The sequence below is a fragment of the Diadema antillarum genome, unplaced genomic scaffold (assembly GCF_040938485.1).
Source record: "Diadema antillarum isolate AM-2024a unplaced genomic scaffold, OU_Dant_1.0 seq00003003_RagTag, whole genome shotgun sequence".
Classification (NCBI taxonomy): Eukaryota; Metazoa; Echinodermata; class Echinoidea; order Diadematoida; family Diadematidae; genus Diadema; species Diadema antillarum.
In genome coordinates this window covers 1-13,554 of record NW_027273593.1, presented here as the reverse complement: position 1 = coordinate 13,554, position 13,554 = coordinate 1, and the positions used below count along the sequence as shown (strand labels likewise).

The window sequence follows — 13,554 nt, the reverse complement described above, 5'->3', positions numbered from 1 at the left end:
CAGCTCACAGTAATGGCATCCTGATTCCTTACAAGTGATCACATTATCATAGCCTCTCGTACATCCAAAATAAATAAATTCAACATGCTAAATTCAACAATGTATGGTTTGGTTTGGGCCACGTAAGCTTGAAAAGAATTAATTCTACAGGAAACATTGCTAAATGTGGAATGGAGGATTAGCTATCTAATCAAAGATAATTTGCCATCTCATAAATAACAACAAAAAAAGGCCTCAGTCGTATCATCCTTGATACGACAATTCAGAATTGCGCTCTTAAACTGGGTAATTGCTACTTAAAGCAAACTGTTCTTTTGCTTCTCTTTCTACTCAGAAACATTCTAATCTCTGGTTGCGTTAATCAACTTTTCTCAGTTTGAAATGCATTTCAATACCCGCTATCAAAGCACATTGTTGGCAAACATCTTTTGGATTGTGCTTTTCGAGTTGTTGCATTTATCAACTCTGTTGTGAATCAATTGGGAGGCCTTGTCACTGTACAGCTCCATTGTACACTTTGACCCAAAGAGCAAAGATGTGTAGCTTGCAGTGGTTATCGTGGGCAGGTCTGAGCTATAAAATGTGTTTCAAAATGATTCTGCGTTTATCAATGCATTTCTGGCTCAACACATTTGCAATCTCACTTCTATTGGCATTTCACACACTCTTTTCTAACCCCATAATCAAAACAGCTTTGCATTTATCAACCGCCCAAATCTCCCTGAAAGTTATTTGGAAACCTTTTCCCCGCCTTTCTCCCTCAACAATCCACTCTACCCTTTCTGTTTTGTCACTCGATAATTCTGTGTCCATCCCTGTCAACAAAGCCTTGGTGTAGTCATGGTAACGGATCTCACAGAGGACTTGGAGACTGACCTGCATGAGCATGACTTCCTCCCAGATGATCTGCCTCATCTTCATGTCCTCCTCCACCTCCTTGGCCACGTAGCACCAGTGAGGGCTCACTTCAAAACAGCTGACAAGGTCCCCGTATTCCATGAAGCTCAGGATGTATTTGGACAGGTGGACGGGCAGGCGTCGATGAAGTCCACGTGCTGTCGCACTCCCGACAGCGCACTGTCCGCTGCGGCCATGATGCGGAGGGTCGGGTCCAGCGAATGGACGCTTGAACCGGAGGACACCTCACTCAAGGTGTCCTCTGATTCGTCCTCGACTACCACATGGTCTGGCTCGAGGTAGTCTCCTTCCCCGAAGGGACTGATTGGGTGGGAGTAGACGCTGGACGCAGCCCGGAGAAGATTGGTCTCTGGATGCTTGTGGGACTGGAAGGAGAATTCGGTGTCCACCAGTGATTCATTCTCATAGTCTGCAAGATAAAGTTTCAGATGAGAACAGGGTCATACAATGTTAGAGATAAACTGTCAAACTATGATCACTGTTATTACAATGATGCATTTAAGTCTTGCTCAAGTGACATGACCTCACTTTGTGCTTCATAGCATGACATCACTTGTGGTAGTTGTGGGATTTAGAGAAGGAGCATGAAAATATCAACTGGCACACATATAGAATTTTGATGTGATTATATTTTACATCATGTTCACCTTAATGAGGCAGTCTGGCTGAAAACTCTCCTGTGGAGTTAAGACAATTTATTGTGTGTGTGGTTTTGATTCAAGTGACTAAGATAATGATTGATACATTGCTAAGTATTTTGAGCATCAAGATATGGTGTGGCGAGTTTGTAAGAAAGAACAACATCATAACCCATTTTCATAAGAACTTCTCATAGGCTGTCTGTGTCTGGACACAGTTCTACAATTGGAGCAAATGTGATATGTTGTTGCATGTGTCACTAAGAAATTGTTGTCTGTTTTGCGTGGCTTTCTTTTTGAAGAGACAATGTGTGTGCGTATTATCAAGTTTTAATCACAATTGCTGTCATGACTTCACCAAACTCTCTTTCTTTGTCTCATACATGAACCATCAAAGTGTGTCTGTAAATTTGTACAATGCTCAAAAGTTCATTTATGCCCCCGAACTTGCACTGGGTTGAATTCAAAACTATGCAAAATCATTACATGTCATCTCTAAGTCTGATTTTATCTAAATACAACGCATAGAAAGGGATGTTTCCTTTGTTTACACTTTAAACTGGGACAATTAGATTTGGAGGGAGATGAGAGAGGGGATGAGAAAGCGGAATAGAAGTGATCTATAGATATGATAAAAAAATGAAAAGATGTGTAAAATAGATATCATCTTCAGTGGTTTAATTCCAGCAATCGTGGGGGGGGGGGGGGGGAGGGGTGGGGAGGGGTAGGGAGGGGGAGAAGGAGAGCACAGTAAATGGTCCTACCCATTACATTTGCTCAATACCCTGGGTGTTACATGCACCATTTGCAAACTGTACACAGCCATTGTTCAATGGATACATCTCATGTATCAGTGCAAGTTACCCTGGGCAAATACACATTGGGGGACAGGCAAACATGGAACTAGAACGCCCCTGCTGCTCTCTCCGCGGAATGATGCTAATGGACAGGGGATTAGGTCCCCTTTGTTTTCCATTGACACCTCACCAGAGCATTCTAATCCCTTTTCAAATTACGCTGATTCCCTTTCCAAATCGGAGAAGTAGCCGTTTCATTGTGCTCTCCAAAACATGTTACATTCTGTCAAGCTGAGCTATTGACACATGGTTCAAACAGTCTCCTCTTTCTTTAAAGTCAGTTTTGCTTCAGGATTCAGCAGTCCTCTCATATCCTAACAGGGGTATATAATGTAACATTACTGATGTAGGGGTTCATGTATCTGCCCTCACACCAACACCTGGTTACCATAGGTATTATCATCTGAATTGTTATGGTTTCTGCCCTACAGTGACACTATACATAAATTGCCAGTTTAAAAAACAACAACAACACTAAATAACAATGTAAGCACAACATGAGATGACTGTAAAAATTTATCCATTATGACATTATGTGACAGTTATAAAATTAATCAATAGTTTAATTCAAACTTTGTATTTAAAACGTTGTACAGTCTTCAACAAACCACTGCCTGACATAACAGTTTTGCAGTACCAGTAACTTAGAATGCATGGTAGTTTGTACCATTGCAGCGAAGAGATACCTAGATGTTTGTTTCTTTGTTTGTTTGTTTGTTTGTTTGTTTGTTTGTTTGTTTGTTTGAGGCAATTACAGTCCCGATATATCACACAATATTACATGATATATCAAAATCTCCACCCAAATCCAATTTAAAATATATAGTAGAGTATCATTTATTATTGATGATTTTGTTAATCTATTTACAATAGTTACAATGTATCAGTGTCACCTTGTCGCCACTGAAAATGAGGTGTTAAAAAAAAAAGAAATTGAAGCAGAATTCGCAAGATATTTCAGTTGAAGATGCATATTGTATGCATACAGGTATACAGAATACCAAGATGATAAGAATGGGAATTGATTAAAAGATTGAGCAGAATAAAAAAAACATTCTAATACTGTTTCCTTTTCAAATGACAGATCTCAGAAAAAACACTGAGTTGACATTCAACAGATGTTATTGTACTCACCAACATTTCGATTCCTCATGATCTGCTTCTGCTTCTCATTGTTCAGCATCGTCTGTGCCAGTTTGTTGACGGCGTGAACCAACTCCCCACTGCACATCTGGAGCACACCAAGGATGTAGTTGGACTTACTCCAGTAAGGTGCAGCTGAGAACCACCTCAAGCTATCTTGTATCGTCTCCTCCGTGACCTGGTTTCGCAGCGCACGGTCGTGCCCCGCATCAATGTGGTCTCCATTCAGTCCCGGGTTGGCCCGCGACCGCGAGTAAAGGTAGTCCTTCCCGCACAGCGGCTTAAGAATCTGCACAAACGTAGGCAAAGAGGTTGGCGCTATGGAACCGCCGCACCAGCCCCAGGAGGAAGCGCCTCTTGCTCTTCTCGCCGGCACGGAGGAACCACTGCCGTGTCTCGATGAGGCGGGTCCGCACAACGCACGACTCGCACTTGGTGCAGATGGTGGTGCCCCTTGAGGCCAGGCAGCGCAGGTCAGGAGACTTGCCGAGATTGAACTCAAAGTTCTCTGTGGTCCTCGGAGGGTGCTTCATGATGCTGACTGAGGTAGCAGCAAGCTTTGACACTGGCATCATGGCACTAGAGTGGCCTACTTCTCCACGTCTTGGCGACTGATTGCTGGTCAGATTAGCATCTACATAATGTGGAAAAGATGAATATGTTTAAACCAATAAGGAGATATTATCATTCAAAGGTTTTGAACAATCCACAACAACAACAACAACAACAACAAAAACCATGGCTTTCGTTCCATACTTGTACAGACAAAAAATGTTGACCTAACGTTTCAAAAGAGCCGTCATTTTGGCATGCAACCAATGAAACATAATAATCAAGTGTGAATTATGGAAAAGTACATCCATGTAATATAAATACCGTATAGTACTTGGATAGCCTAGTATCTCAGAGCAACATGAAAAAACACATCTAGACCTTCATGTCAAATTATGGTCTCAAAATGTCGAAATAAGAAAGTTACGACACTCATCAGAACTGACGTTTGTTACAAATTGGCGATAGGCGAGAAATCCAATTTTACGAAACGACACTGAATGAATGAAAGTGTCAGCGAATCTGGTAACTCTCGGTTTTTTACAAATACTTTGTGGCTGACTCAACTGTGTATATGTTGTCATCACAGCTATGATCGGACCAAAAACGTGAATTCACATGTTTGGTAAGGTACCTTGTTATTGTCTCCGGTACACATGGCATTGCAAAAATGTTGATTGAAGTGTATCTATTGTGCGTACATACATAAGTGGCTAATGGCGTATATGCATTGTAGCGCAGTTCACTCAGTCTCTATAGTGTAGTGGTTAATGGTGTATGCTTTGTAGCACAGTAGGTGCTAATTGTTGAGAAAGGTCTGTCAGATATTATTGTGGGTATCTTTTGTAGGGCAACAGCCAGCATCGCATTCAAGGACCATCCTGACTAGGCAGCTCAGTGAAGCCAGTGACAGCCCCTCTGGTCAGTTGAGACCAGCCCTCCCAGCTACCCAGCTTGATGAAGCCAGTGAAATTCCCTCTCGTCAGTTTTGACCAGCTACCCAGCTCAGTGAAGCCAGTGACATCCCCTCTCATCAATTGAGACCAGCCCCTCCTAGCTTACCAGCTTGATGAAGCCAGTGACATTCCCTCTCGTCAGTTTCGACCAGCTACAATGTAGCCTATACCCGGCTTGGTGAAGCCAGTGATGTCCCCTCTCATCAGTCGAGACCAGCCCTCCCAGCTTGATGAAGCCAGTGACATCCCCTCTTGCCCATTGAGACCAGCCCTTCCGTCGGTACAAAAGGTTTGTACAAACTAACTTTAATTACCTGGTACTATTTTAATACACCTAGATCCAACAACTGTTTTGAACCTGCAAATGAAAGTTAATTTTGATATTTAGTACACAAACATCAATAAATTGTTAGATAACTCTGTGTTCTCAAACGATGCTGTTCTTATTCTTGCTGTAATTTAACTTATAACATTTTTTTTTTTAAAACCCAAAGCTGTGGTAGTGGTTAATAAGATTATGGTTGTCTTGATCATTACTTTTAGGGTTACAAGTTACATAGTTTGTACATTGCAGCCACATATAGGCATACTATATGATTGTATGTGGAATTATACAGACCCCCAAATCCCTTGCATGTGGCTGGATTGAAAGACATCATAGGCCCGATGTGAGGTTGTATACACAACATATAAATAAATAGGGCCTACTTTGTAGATGGGTAATTCCATGAAGTTGGGGCAGTGTCCATGTATGTAGCATCGTGATATTGACAAAATACATGTCAGCATAACTCAATATCAATTATGCTATACATTTATTGTTTGTACTATTGTAGGCTTTACATTTGCATTGAGGCCACACATTTTCCTGGAAATTTTGTGCCATTCAGACTCAATTTTAATGAAGTTATTAAACAATATGTAACACTGTGTCCTGGAGCATCATGACATGTCCACGTAGCATCGTGATATTTTAAAATTTGGTCCAAAGAGACAAATTATGGCAATGAGCTTGACCAAAATTTGATGCAATATGCATATTTACAAGGTATGAATAAGATAGCTAAATATCTCAAATTTCCTGTACACAGTTTCAATTTTAAAAAGAAAATTACAAAATGTATCACGATGCTATGCGGTGTCCTTTTTTGTGTAAAAACTGTGGAAAGGAGAGTTAAGATATTTAGCTATCTGACTAATCTAGTAATTATGCATATTATATCAAATTTTGGTCAAGCTAATTGCCTTAATTTGTCTTTTAGGACCAAATGTTTACTGTCACGATGCTACATGGACACGTCACGATGCTACAGGACACCATTACATATCGTTTTAATAATTTCATCAAAATTGAGTCGGAATGGCACAAAATTTCCAGGAAAATGTATGGTCTCAATACAACTGCAAAGCCTATAAACAATACATGTATAGCATAATTAGTATTGAGTTATGCTAAAATGTCACACTTCGTGCCCCAACTTCACAGAATTACCCAGATGCACAATGAGAGGCTGAGGTCATCCCGACGTCATGTGCAGTGTCAACTCATCAAAAATTTGGCTAGGGTCTCTGTAGGTCTTATTTTCCTTTTTGCTATTTAAGTTCTACAGTAGACAGTCTATTTCTAACATATTTCATGGAGTTTTCTCTGTTGCATGTATGTGAGCACTACAAGATAAAGCTACCTGGTAGACTCTACACTGAAATACATGGGATAGCAAGTTCTGTGACTAAATTTACAGATTGGTGAAGAACTAACGGGACTATCCTTAATTGTAAGTCAGTGTTAATGCCTTTCATTGTGTCTGATATACAGATGAACTCCAGTCCAGATGCCCCTGTGAAATGGAAAAAAGGACAAGTTCATGAATGCCGTTGCCTTCTCCAATTAGTTGTGGAGGAAAATGCTACTCTGAGGAAAGGACTTGGGTCAAATTGAAGTGGATCAAAACCTGGTGAGAGTGCTGACAGATATTGATTTTATCAGAGCCTGGGCAGATGTAAGGAGATAACAGGTTACTGTAAAAGTGGATATTTTAGCGCGACTAATTTTTTGCGGTCGGCGGGGTAAGAAGAGTTTCGCATGTTTATAGTTCCGCGGAATCAAGACATCAACTACTTGAACAAATGGCGAGCAAAAATATTCGCATGCTTTTATTTTCGCGCTAGTTTCGGCTTACGCGAAATGCGTGAAAATGTCAACCAACACCACAAGAAATTTCCACTTTTACAGTAGATGATGAAGACGTCCCTTTGGCATGCATATTAGGGAATTTTTATGTAAATATCATAAATAAAATGAGCTATTTTCATTGGACTTTCAGCATATAACATAATTGCTTTCATCAGTACTAAACTTGTCATTGCTTGAATGATAGTCTTTAAAGAGAATATTTACTATGTGTATTACTGAATAGTTAATTGAGTCTATATGAGAAGTAAAATAATTTTTCATTGTAAATGTGTAGTAGTTACTTTATTACCAACATTCAGTCATTAGATGAGAGATCAATAGAATGTGCTTGTTGGCCTCTATTGCAGTGGAACAGCTAGCATCACATCCAAGTGCCATCACAGATATCCAGGTTGTTGAAGCCAGTGACACCCCCTCTCGCCAAATAAGACTGCCTCTTCTAGGCTACGCAGCTCGGTGAGACCTGTGACGTCCATCTCGCCAGTGGAAACCAGCCCTCTCTGCCACCAAGCTCAGTGAATCCAGTGACATCCCCTCTCATCAATCAGAACCAGCCCTCCCAACTACTTAGCTCCATGAAGCCAGTGACATCCCCTCTCATGTTCTTCTTTGTGGCTGGCAAATGTTTGAAAACTGAACTTGGATGACTTCAATATCATAATTAGTGTATGTTGAGTGCATCCAAGTGATGGCAATGATAATAGCTCTGACACCAATTCTTCCTGTAAGCCTACTGTCAATTTATGCCTTCATTGTGTATTATAGCAAAAGACATGTTAGTAATGAAAAAGCTGCACCTTTGTACCAGGATTGTTGGGGATTCTGATAAATGCACATTGAACATGAATAACATCAATTCCAATCATAGACTACATTCATGTGATGGCAGTGATAACTGATATGACACTACATTTATATCTCTGAACTCTCTATTTCTGTCTTTCCTGTGAGGTAACAACAAACATGTTAGTACCCCGGTACTCAAATGTGTGAATCAGAATGAAACAGTGAATTGATTGCCTGGAAAATTTGTTCTTGCCCCATGTAGCAAGTAGGGAAAATAAATCCTGTAAACTCCTAAACTGCATGTGCATTAAACTGTTACTGGAAACTGAAAGGGCTGCAATATCCAGGCACAAAGTGTTTTGTCCTTTTTTTTTCATTTGGTCTTTTTTCCCCCTGTGTTTCCCAGGTGTTTCAGAGGTGAAAAACTACAATTACTCCGTTACGATAAAATATTGCATCAGTGTTTTAAAGTGAACTTAAGCAGGGCTGTCATGCACAACAGTGTACATCACTGAAGGGCCTTTCACACATTTCATTATTGCTCTAATTATTATTATTACTACTACTACTACTATTGTTGTTGTTGCTAATTTTTTATTACTATCATCATCTTCATAATGATTATTATCCTCATCATTTATGTGATCACTGATATCATGCCATGTGTTACATTCAAGTGGCACAGCAGGTCCTACACAGTAGCATTGTCCATCAGCATTTTGGAAGACACTTTTTCAGCACAAAATTTTGTGATAACTCTATCAAATCACATTATTATGAGGACAATATTTTTGTGGTAAATGGAGTTTGTGCCCTTGTAATATTCATTGCATCTATATTTTGTGGCCAAAAAAAAAAAAAAAAGTATAAATTTTGATAAACAAATGTGTTGGAAGTGCTTCAAACAAGATGTTCAGTTTTCATTCACATAGATATAAAAATACATTGTAATATACATTTTGGTAGGTCCCTACATGATGTTCTACTGATATAATTGTATATGCTCAAACCCTAAACCAATTGTGTTTTGACAATGCAATATGTAGAAGGTCTCCACACTGAAATAGTATAGTGTTCTTTGTACTTGAAGTCATTAACCCTGTGACATTGATTCTTGGACTTTCACTTCAATATTTTTCCCTGCAAATGTGCAAGTTATTTGAAAGTGGTTGCATTTGTAAGGTTCTTTAATTTACATGTTATAGTATTATTATCATAATTGTTCAATATGATAGGAGTATAATGTGTAGATGCCCAAATTGACTAATGACAGAATGCTGAGCAGTTTCTTTTTATGCCTCCGCAACGAAGTGGCCGGAGGCATTATGTTTTCGGGTCGTCCGTCCGTCCGTCCGTCCGTCCGTCCGTACGTCCGTACGTCCGTACGTCCGTCCGTACGTCCGTACGTCCGTCCGTCCCGTTTTGTTTTTGTCGATATCTCAAGAACCGTGTGGTGGTTTTACATCAAACTTGGTATGAGGGTATATCCTTGGGGGATAATACTTTGTGTGTATTTTAGGGTCACAGGGTCAAAGGTCAAAGGTCACAGGTTATTTTGTGGAAAAAAAGTTGAAATTTCATGTTTTTCTCCATATCTCGTAAATGGTTCAAGGTATCTTCGTGGAACTTAGTATATATGCTTGTACCGATGGGCAGTGATTATCTAGGGAAGTTGGGGGTCATGGGTCAAAGGTCAGGGGGTCAAAGGTCAAGGTCAACTCCTCAAAATATCACTACTTTCCTTATATTTATGCAATGAATGAAGGTTTGTTTTTTTTAAACTTGATGTATACATGTATTACCCAATATATATTCTGTGGGAAGTTTCTTGCCAAAAGGTCAAAGGTCAAGTGAAAGTGCAGAATTGCACTTTTTCCTCCATATCTCAAAAGTAACTCAAGGTATCATCATGAAACTTCCATGTTTATGCATGTTCAACCTAACAGTGATTCTCTTTGGAACTGTGAGGTCAAAGGTCAAAGGCCAGGTTTAGATAATGCTATTTTCCCATTTGATACTGAAATTATACTTTTTCTCACTACCTTGAAAAATTACTCAATGCATAAACTTATAAAAGGGTCAAAAGTCAAGTAAAAATCATCAGTTCCCCAAATACCTGCACTCTGACATTTTAATCATTCATCCAATTGAACCTAGTTCTAGGAAAGTGAACATTCAGCACATTTGTGTCAAACCTGTCATTTTAATATTTTGCCAATTGTTTGAAACTGTCATCACACATTGTCAAGACATTGTACTATAGACCTATTAGGAGAACCATGCATTATGGCGGAGGCATATCAGTCGCCGTAGCGATATATCTAGTTTCTTTTTTTTTCTGCAAATGATTACCTTACCTGTGTCAATTGGCAATCTTTGCTTTACAACTATTTCTATTATGACATTTTATATTTAAAAGATATAGGCCTACATGCAAGTAGCCAGCACAGATTTGTTATCTCTACATTGTATATCACATCACATTACTGTGAGAGCAGTTTCTAAATACATGTAGCACATTTGCAATTAGAACCTGTGCTCATGATGCAACACCAAATGCAAATATACATGCAAAGATAAAAGAAAATGTAAGGTCAGTGTACCCTGGTACACACAACTTCTAATGTAGGTCCCATGTACACATGCAATTTATAAGTGCACATGAAATTTGTATTTATGCATGGTAGTATAATGTAAGTGTAGGGATTTATTTTGAACCTTTTTAGCTCACCTGAGCCAAAGGCTCAAGTGAGCTATTGCGATCGCCCTTCGTCTGGCGTCCGTCGTGCGTCGTGCGTCGTCCGTCGTCCGTCGTGCGTCGTGCGTAAACTTTTTACATTTTCATCTTCTTCTGGAAAACCCCAAGACTGATTTTCATCAAACTTGGCAGGTAGCATCCCTAGGGGGTTAGGAACTCAATTTGTTAAAATGGGCACCATGCCCCACCCAGGGGGCCCCCAGGGGGGCCCAAACCCCCCAAAATTAAGGAATCTGTCAAAATCTTCTTCTCTAGAACCAGAAGTGATAGAGCTAAGTTAGTACTATGGGTTAGTACATTGATGACTGTAGTTTCAAGTTTGTTCATGGCAGAATCAGGGGTGCCTCCCTTGGGACCCAGGGGAGGGGGTGAGGTGGGGTCCTAAAGGGGCCTAAATTGTACATTTTCATCTTCTTCTTGAGAATCCCATGACCCATTTTCACCAAACTTGGCAGGTAGCATCCCTAGGGGGTTAGGAACTCAATTTGTTAAAATGGGCACCATGCCCCACCCAGGGGGCCCCCAGGGGGCCCAAATGCCCCAAAATTAAGGAATCTGTCAAAATTTTCTTCTCTAGAACCAGAAGTGATAGAGCTAAGTTAATACTATGAGTTTGTACATTGATGACTGCAGTTTCAAGTTTGTTCATGGCAGAATCAGGGGTGCCTCCCTTGGGACCCAGGGGAGGGGGTGAGGTGGGGTCCTAATAGGGCCTAAATTGTACATTTTTATCTTCTTCTTGAGAACCCCATGACCCATTTTCACCAAACTTGGCAGGTAGCATCCCTAGGGGGTTAGGATCTCAATTTGTTCAAATGAGCACCATGCCCCACCCAGGGGGCCCCAAGGGGGGCCCAAACCTTCAAAATGAAGGAATCTTTAAAAATCTTCTCTAGAATCAGAAGTTATAGAGCTAAGATAATACTATGAGTGAGTACATTAATGACTGTAGTTTCAAGTTTGTTCATAGGAGATCCAGGGGTGCCCCTCTTGGGGGCAGGGGGGGGGGGGGGGGGTGGTTGGGAAGGTCCAAATGGGGGCCTGAATTGTACATTTTCATCTTCTTCCTGAAAACCTCATGATGTATTTTCGTCAGACTTGGCAGGTAGCATCCCTAGGGGCTCAGGATCTCAATTTATGAAAATGGGCACAATGCCCCACCCAGAGGGCCCCAGGGGGCCCCAATCTCCCCAAATTAAGGAATCTTAAAAAACTTGGGCCCTTATTGTACATTTTCATCTTCTACTTGAGAATGCCTAGTCAAATTTTGGTAGAGCTGTGAATGATTCAGATTAGTGACTGCGTGAAAGGTGAACTTGCGATACTCAGGTGAGCGCTAGACCCGCGGGTCTCTTGTATTATAAGTGTATCCCCCCTTCTGTTATTACAGGTACCACCCCTCTACACATAAATATGTCAACCCACACATACAGTAGTACCGGTATTCACATCCACAGGCATCCACACACCCCACCTACAATTGTATCACAGACACACCACATATCACATGACATTTTCCACTCTTTCACTTCTCACCCATTGTTCCCTGTAATACTGAAATCATGCCTAAATCACCCAAGCCTGCACATCATTTACATATTATTATGAATATTTAGTTTTAACCTTTGTTTCTTTATTTGCATGTTCTGTTATGTTGATTTTGTGTATGCATGAATATTTATGTAACAACCCACATTTACATGTAAACCCATGCCAAATTATGTGAAGAATAAACTGGCTACAAGTTAGTTAGCCAGGGGACTCCTTCCAAGTAACACATGTGTGCTGTCCTAGTTTGCTTTTAGTGTGATGAGTGCTAGAGAGCTAAGTGAACCCTAGCCCTACATAAGTAATGTGTTAGATTTAAATTCACTGAAATATCACAACAAGATATTACCTGTGTATACAGGCCTAATTGTTAAGCATCAATTTACCAATGAGAAAAAAATGTGTTTGGATGATAGAAACCTAATCAGGGTTCTAGATAAAAACTGAGTGAATGTTGTTGACCTATGTGGAAATAATTGACTTGAACAGATTATTCCTTGTGTCTTGATTTTCTCCTTGTATAGGTGAACAAGACATTGCATCATGCATGGTTGCATTGTACAATGTGTATGATAAATAGGAAAATGTATAAGATAGCCTCAGAAATTGTTGGATTGGTTATTAGGCTATTACAGGTATCACATTATTCAGTCTAGAAGACTGAAAATGATCTGATCCCCAACATTTTGTGTGTATCTGTGAAATAATTCCAATTAACCCTATTTATACAGAAAATAGGTAGGCCTAAGCCATACCAATGACCAACTTTCTAACCTAGTATGTGCATGTGTCAATTGTGAAGAAAATCATCCACAATAAATGTTACAACTATTAAAGTCACATGAAATTACGAATACATGACAAGTTGTATCGGTAATAAAAATGAACTATTGGTTAGTTCCAATGCAAGTTTAGATATAACATTGTACCGGATACTTCGAATTCTCTGGCCTACTCGGTACTTGTGTTTCAAATCTTTGAAGAAAAAAAAAATGGGTTTGCCATGAAGATTGCATTGAATTGCATGTACATGTAATAACACAACCCGTTTGTGTTTCATGTAATAATTACATGAATTGTAAATTATTGTAAATTGAGATTTCGTTGATTTTTTTTTTTCTACGTAGCCCGACCAGACGCCGTGCGAAGCACGGGCTGTTCATGCGTACATGGTAACGACTAGCGCTGGGCCGGCTGTGTCCGT

At 40.0% G+C, this 13,554-nt stretch overlaps 1 long non-coding RNA gene across 1 annotated transcript; it reads left to right on the top strand.

Moving 5' to 3' along the window:
- The first annotated feature begins 5,201 nt into the window (after positions 1-5,201).
- LOC139715174 (uncharacterized) lies at positions 5,202-7,896 on the top strand. Its single transcript, XR_011709801.1, has 3 exons — positions 5,202-5,353; positions 6,881-7,019; positions 7,606-7,896. It is a non-coding gene; the product is annotated as an uncharacterized lncRNA (long non-coding RNA).
- The last annotated feature ends 5,658 nt before the right edge of the window (positions 7,897-13,554 follow it).